General features: G+C 38.3%; 1 long non-coding RNA gene across 1 annotated transcript; it reads left to right on the top strand.

Annotated features, from left to right (window-relative positions):
- The first annotated feature begins 286 nt into the window (after positions 1 to 286).
- LOC122031056 lies at positions 287 to 601 on the top strand. Its single transcript, XR_006125716.1, has 3 exons — positions 287 to 323; positions 396 to 483; positions 557 to 601. It is a non-coding gene; the product is annotated as an uncharacterized LOC122031056 (long non-coding RNA).
- Positions 602 to 6,000: the final 5,399 nt, after the last annotated feature.

The following is a 6,000-nucleotide window of genomic DNA, read 5'->3' as shown; positions in this document are numbered from 1 at the left end:
GAAAACAAGTATCTAATTCTGCTCTTTTTTTTACGCAATTATGCAATCCTGTGAACTGTAGGCATATAAAATTTTGGATTTTCTTGTTAGCAGGAAGATATGAAGTTGATGCATGACATGGGCCTGGATGCCTACAGATTCTCTATCTCCTAGAGCAGAGTCATTCCTAGTCGGCATTCACCTTGCAATAATTTATTTTCCTGACCAAATAGTTTAAGCATTACATGATTCTAATTGGTGCCATGTTGCAGATGGTAGAGGGCCAGTTACTCTAGAAGGGGTGCAATATTATAATAACTTGATCAATGAACTCAAGAAATATGGTATAATTAGAATAGTGGTCATACCTTAACAATTTTCAGTCATAATTTTACCAAACTGTGTTTGGCCGGCAGGAATTGAACCTCATGTCACTCTTCTTCACTTTGACCTCCCCCAATCTTTGGAAGATGAATATTCTGGACTCTTGAGCCCAAAGATTGTGTACATTTCTACTACAACCCTTTCATTTGCATCTCCTCGAATAATGTCTAAGATAGTGTCCATTGTGATGCAGAGAGGACTTCACTGCTTATGCTGATGTGTGCTTTAGAGAGTTGGGGGATAGAGTGAAATACTGGATCACTGTCATTGAGCCAAACATTGAACCCATCCTTGGCCATGATCTGGGAATATTTCCACCAAATCACTACTCTTCCTCCTTGGCCTCTTACCTTGGCCTCAATTGTAGCAAAGGGAATTCATCTGTTGAACCATATGTAGCTGGTCATAACCTTTTGCTTTCCCATGCATCAGCAGTCTCCCTATATAGAAAGAAATATCAGGTTTCAGCATTAGTTTCTCTTTTAATTGAATGATCTAAATGTTATTCAAGGCGTTATCTAAAATAGAGTGTTGTTCTTGTGCAAAAGCCAAATCAAGGGGGATATATTGGAATTACCTTACTAGGGATCTGGTTTGAGCCAGCTACAAGATTACCAGATGATATAGCAGTAGTTAATAGAGCACTCGATTTTCTAATAGGCTGGTGAGTAAAGAAAACAATACATTGAAATCTTTGTTTTTGTTCTGACTGGTGACATCAAAAATTGTTTTCTATAGTCTAAGATAATACTGATGCACAATAATGCCATTACTTCCAAAAAGACATCATTGTTTGGAGAAAAAGAACACTAATAAAATGGCAATTCATAAAAGTTAGGCAACTGATAAAACTTATAAACGTGTAATATAAAGTCAAGATTCAAGAATGTGAAAATGAGTAGAACAATAAAAAGAGATGCACGAGCAAATATTTGCTCATGATAAAAAGCATAGAGCATGAACCAACCAAGGTATATGTTCCATAACCTTTTTAAGTGAAAGGGTCACTATCTATTCATCTCCATTTGGCTCATGGGCATCAAACAAATTCCTTTTATGACATCAACCAAAATTTACTTCATAATCGCAAATAACTAGCAAAAAAGAGGTCATTTTTAAATATTTTCTATGACTAACATAACCAACTCACATCTTTTAGATATCTAGTCAATTAAAGAATGACAAAGGACAAAGCATAAGACAAAAAAAAAACAATAAGAGAAAGAACCTTCTCTAACTATTTAAAGCCATCTTCCACTAAACTTGCAACATTATGTACATTGTAATCAATCCATCAAACATGGTTCCCTGTTAATATCACATGTATCATAACATGATGCATGGTATCCACATAAACTCCTGGTCACTAAGTATCAAAAGAAAAACTTACTTGATCTATGACAAGGACTGAGAGATCTATCATGATTTGAACAAGTTCCTTCACTGATTCTACAACCTTTAACAAAAATTATCCATAAAGTCCTGAAACATTTAGATGATACTAATACGCATAGCCATTGAACCTCATAACACCAACCCACAAATGAATAAGATGGATTTACTGACCCAGGCAATCCAAATGTTTCAAAATATGTTACCTGTATAATCTCCCTTTCCCTCTCTCTTGTCAATGCTTCATTTTACTTCAGTGTGGAAATTTTAACATCACTAAAACCCTGCAAAAAGGGTCAAAACCAAAGAAAAAAAGATCAGAATAGAAATTAAGTTATTAACATGTGAGATGTGAAATCTTGTTAGCGCATCCTCCAATATTGTGGATCACCATTTGTCTTTCTAAAATTGATGGGGGATATGGACTTCGGGACCTTCATACATGGAATGATGCTCTACTAAACAAAACACTATGGGAAATTTAATCCAAAATTGACTCGCTATGGGTGAAATGGGTGCACCAACACTACATCAAGAGTGTTAATTTTTAGCATTAGGAAGTCAATTTCGGACTCACCTCTTATTAAGAGGCTTGTGGACATTTGGAACAAGATCCAAAGGGGTTTAAATGAAATTGGTGTAGCGAACATGATGATAATTAAGTGGTTCTCAGTAGAGAAGAAGGGGATTGCAAATGCCTATGAGTTCTTCAAACTAAGAGGGTCGGAGGTGACTTGGGCACCGGTGGTCTGGAGGCCAGAGATCATGCCAAAACATCGTTTCATTGTATGACTATTTGCACATGGGAAACTACGAACAACAGACATAATGTCATATGAACCGAACAAGGGTTGTGTATGTTGTCGGCGACATGATGAGTTAAACAACCACTTGTTCTTTGAGTGCCCCAACACTTGTGCTCTTTGGAACAAGGTGAAAAGATGGATAGCGATCAATTATGAGGTCCATTCGGTAGAGGAGCGAGTTATTTCAGTACTACAAAGGTGTCAATCACAAAAATGAAGGTTCTATATCTTGGTGTTTCAAGAATGATTCGGTTTAATTGATTTCTGAAAATTGAACTGCGAAAGAAATATCAGATAAATTGAACTTGAAATGTAAAAGCACCCAAGATCTTATAACATTTATCTTGGTTTCCAAAGAGAAAAAGCACACTTGGCCTTAATAGGACAAGATGTGTCCATAATTTAAACCACCTAAGCTTGGTAAATTTAAGGAAAACGCTAATGTGTTTACAACTAAATCCATAGTAAGGCCGAATGGTTCTACAATCATTTTCCATCTTCTGCCCATTTTTGGAAGCATTTAACTTAAAAGTGAAGATGTGAAATAGCATGCCGTAGGCAAATTTATTTTCTCCAAGTAAAATAATTCTAAATCTAGTAGAGAAGTTCATGCCGGTCTTTAATCTAGCGAGAATATAATGCAACAAAATGTTAGGGACTCCAGAAGTAATTTCATCATGGAGAAATGGGCTCGATATCTGATGCCAGCACCAAAATTCTAATCAATTTTTGACAAGTAGGTGTTGGATTGCAAGAGTACATTGCTAAGTCATCAGGAAATCATTACAATCAACTTCAAGCCACAAAAACAAAAGAACAGAAATGGCTTAGCACAAAAACTAGAGCTTCATATCGAACAGCAAGAGACATGAAGATACCTCATCGAGATCCAAAGTCCCCTCAGAAACTATACTGACGCTAGTTACAGCTGAATCATGCACATGACCATGATGATGATCCCTATGGTGGCGAGGAGGAGGCGCTGGTGAGAAGGAGGCAATAAAGATGGCTGAAAGTCGAGGCGACGAGGAGGAGGCGGTGAAGATGGCTGAAAGTAGAGGCCGCGAGGAGGAGGTGGCGAGGCCGAAAGTTGAGCCGACGAAGAGGGCGGCGAGGAAGGAGGCAGCGAAGAGGGTGGTGAGGAGGGAGGCGGCGAAGAGGGAGGCGGCGAAGAGGGCGGTGAGGAGGGAGGCGGCGAAGAAGGTGGTGAAGAGGGTGGTGAGGAGGGAGGCGGCGAAGAGGGTGGTGAGGAGGAGGCGGCGAAGAGTAGGGTTTTGGGAAAGAGACAAAAAAATAAGGCGTAAAACAGACAAATGACGAAGGAGAAAAAGTGGCGAAAGGAAAAACAATCGCATTCAACAACACTTAATAGACAACAGTTTTTAAAAACCGTTGTCGTAATCCCAAAAAAGGGCACATAGACAATAGTTTAAAAAAATTGTTGTCGTACCCTTTAAAAACCGTTGTCGTATCCCCAAAAAAACATAAATAGACAACAGTTTTTAAAAACCGTTGTCATAGGCCAAAAAAATTACTAAAAGACAACAGTTTTTGTTAAAACCGTTGTTAAAAGGCAAAAAGACAATGGTTTAGTATAAAACCGTTGTCGTTTGAGTGTTGTTGAATGACGTTTTTCTTGTAGTGACGTACAATTTTCGTTCCTGTGTGAGAACAATTCTCAGGTTCCTGTACCAGTCCAGGAAGTTAGCTCCATTGAGCTTGTCCTTATCAAGGACAGAACGCAGGGAGAAGGTGTTCGCGTTTGATAACATGGCAATCTACAACAGAAAATGCAAAAAATAAATAATCATATTCCACTAATCATTTAATTAGGCCTTTAACTAAATGATGCTCCCACTGAATTATAGAACTTTTGTAGAATCAAGTCATGGATGTGGTCAAACCACACCTACTAGATTCTAACCAACTAGCTATAATTCTTGCGGGACAAGATCCACATCATACTACGCCTTGAGTTAGCTTTGACTAAATTGCCCAAGACTTAGTATGATCGGTAGGTAACTAATTACCAATTACATCTCTATGCAACTCTTGTTTATAGGATCAAGATCCGCATGTATATTAAAACTTGAGTTAGCTTTGGCTAAATCGTCCAAGAGTTAATATAAATGTGATTTTGACCTATCTACCAACCATTGGAAAATACCTATAGTTAAACCCGATCCAATTGAGTTTAACTAGTTTTACTCAATCTAATTGAGTTTGTACTCACCCATGCATTGATAGGCGGGGCCAAGATTGTCCCAACACACCCTACCAAGATAATATGCGTTGCTCTGCTTTGGCAGATTCAACAACAACATGTGATCGAGGTAGTGATGGGTATCACGGCATGGTAGGCATTTCGAGTTGACGCGATTTAGATCTAATCTAATTGTTGATGTGTATCATATACTCAATTTAGATCTAATCTAATCATGGTGCATCATATACTCAATTTAGATCTAATCTAATCGTTAAAGTACTAATTAATTACTCTACACTAGCATGCATCACATATACACACAAGCAATTAATTAAATTTTGTTAGGTCATGGCCCTACTACGATCTTCTCAAGCCAATGAGAAGATCGGATGGTCAACCTAGGGTCAACAGCTTCTCCAAGCTCCTCCCTTTGACCGCCATGTGTTGCTTGCGCCCTCTTCGTAACTCCTCCTCGAGTGGACCTTCCACCGCTTCAATTTTTGTACATTACAAATTTGAAACTCGAGTTATATTCGAGTCTAAACTATTTACAACAGAAATATAAAATAAAGGAAGGCATGACGCGCAGGTCGCGATCATATACAACACGCACACACACACAAAATGACACGTAGGCCATATTATGAATTACAACATAATTTTTCCAATCTAATTGGGGGTTTTTGAGCCATGTCCATCACAAAATTATACATAATACTAAATTATGTATTTTCCATAAATTTCTGTAATTTTTACTACTATTTTTACAATTTTATGAGTCAAAATTTTCTGATGGTCCCGTTTAGCGATTTTCGGGCGCAATCGCGGGACAATATCCCTTGCAGGGTTAGGGGCAGCGCCCCTTCTCGTGAAATGAATATCACGAGTATCCTACGACGATCTTACAGCGCCTTAAGCCGCTGTCCCAAAATGATTTGGGCGAAACCTTGCCGTTTCGGAAGAGTTTTCTCGGTAGTCGAAGCCTACAAGTGTTCAAACACATGTTGCTTCGCCTATACGAGAAAAATACCCATAAAATTTATAAAAATTGTAAATATACAGAAACTTACAGATCTGAATGTTTTTCATAAAAACAAAAATGAAACTCGTACACGCTTCGCACGTGGCTCTGATACCACTGTTGGGATTTTTGAGCCGCAAAAACCGCTTTTGCGTTGCGGAAACCCCGAAATCCCATGCCACCGGATCCGTGCGAAGATAAAATTTTTCGTA

The sequence above is a fragment of the Zingiber officinale genome, chromosome 11A (assembly GCF_018446385.1).
Source record: "Zingiber officinale cultivar Zhangliang chromosome 11A, Zo_v1.1, whole genome shotgun sequence".
Lineage (NCBI taxonomy): Eukaryota > Viridiplantae > Streptophyta > Magnoliopsida > Zingiberales > Zingiberaceae > Zingiber > Zingiber officinale.
This window is presented reverse-complemented; position numbering and strand designations above follow the sequence as displayed.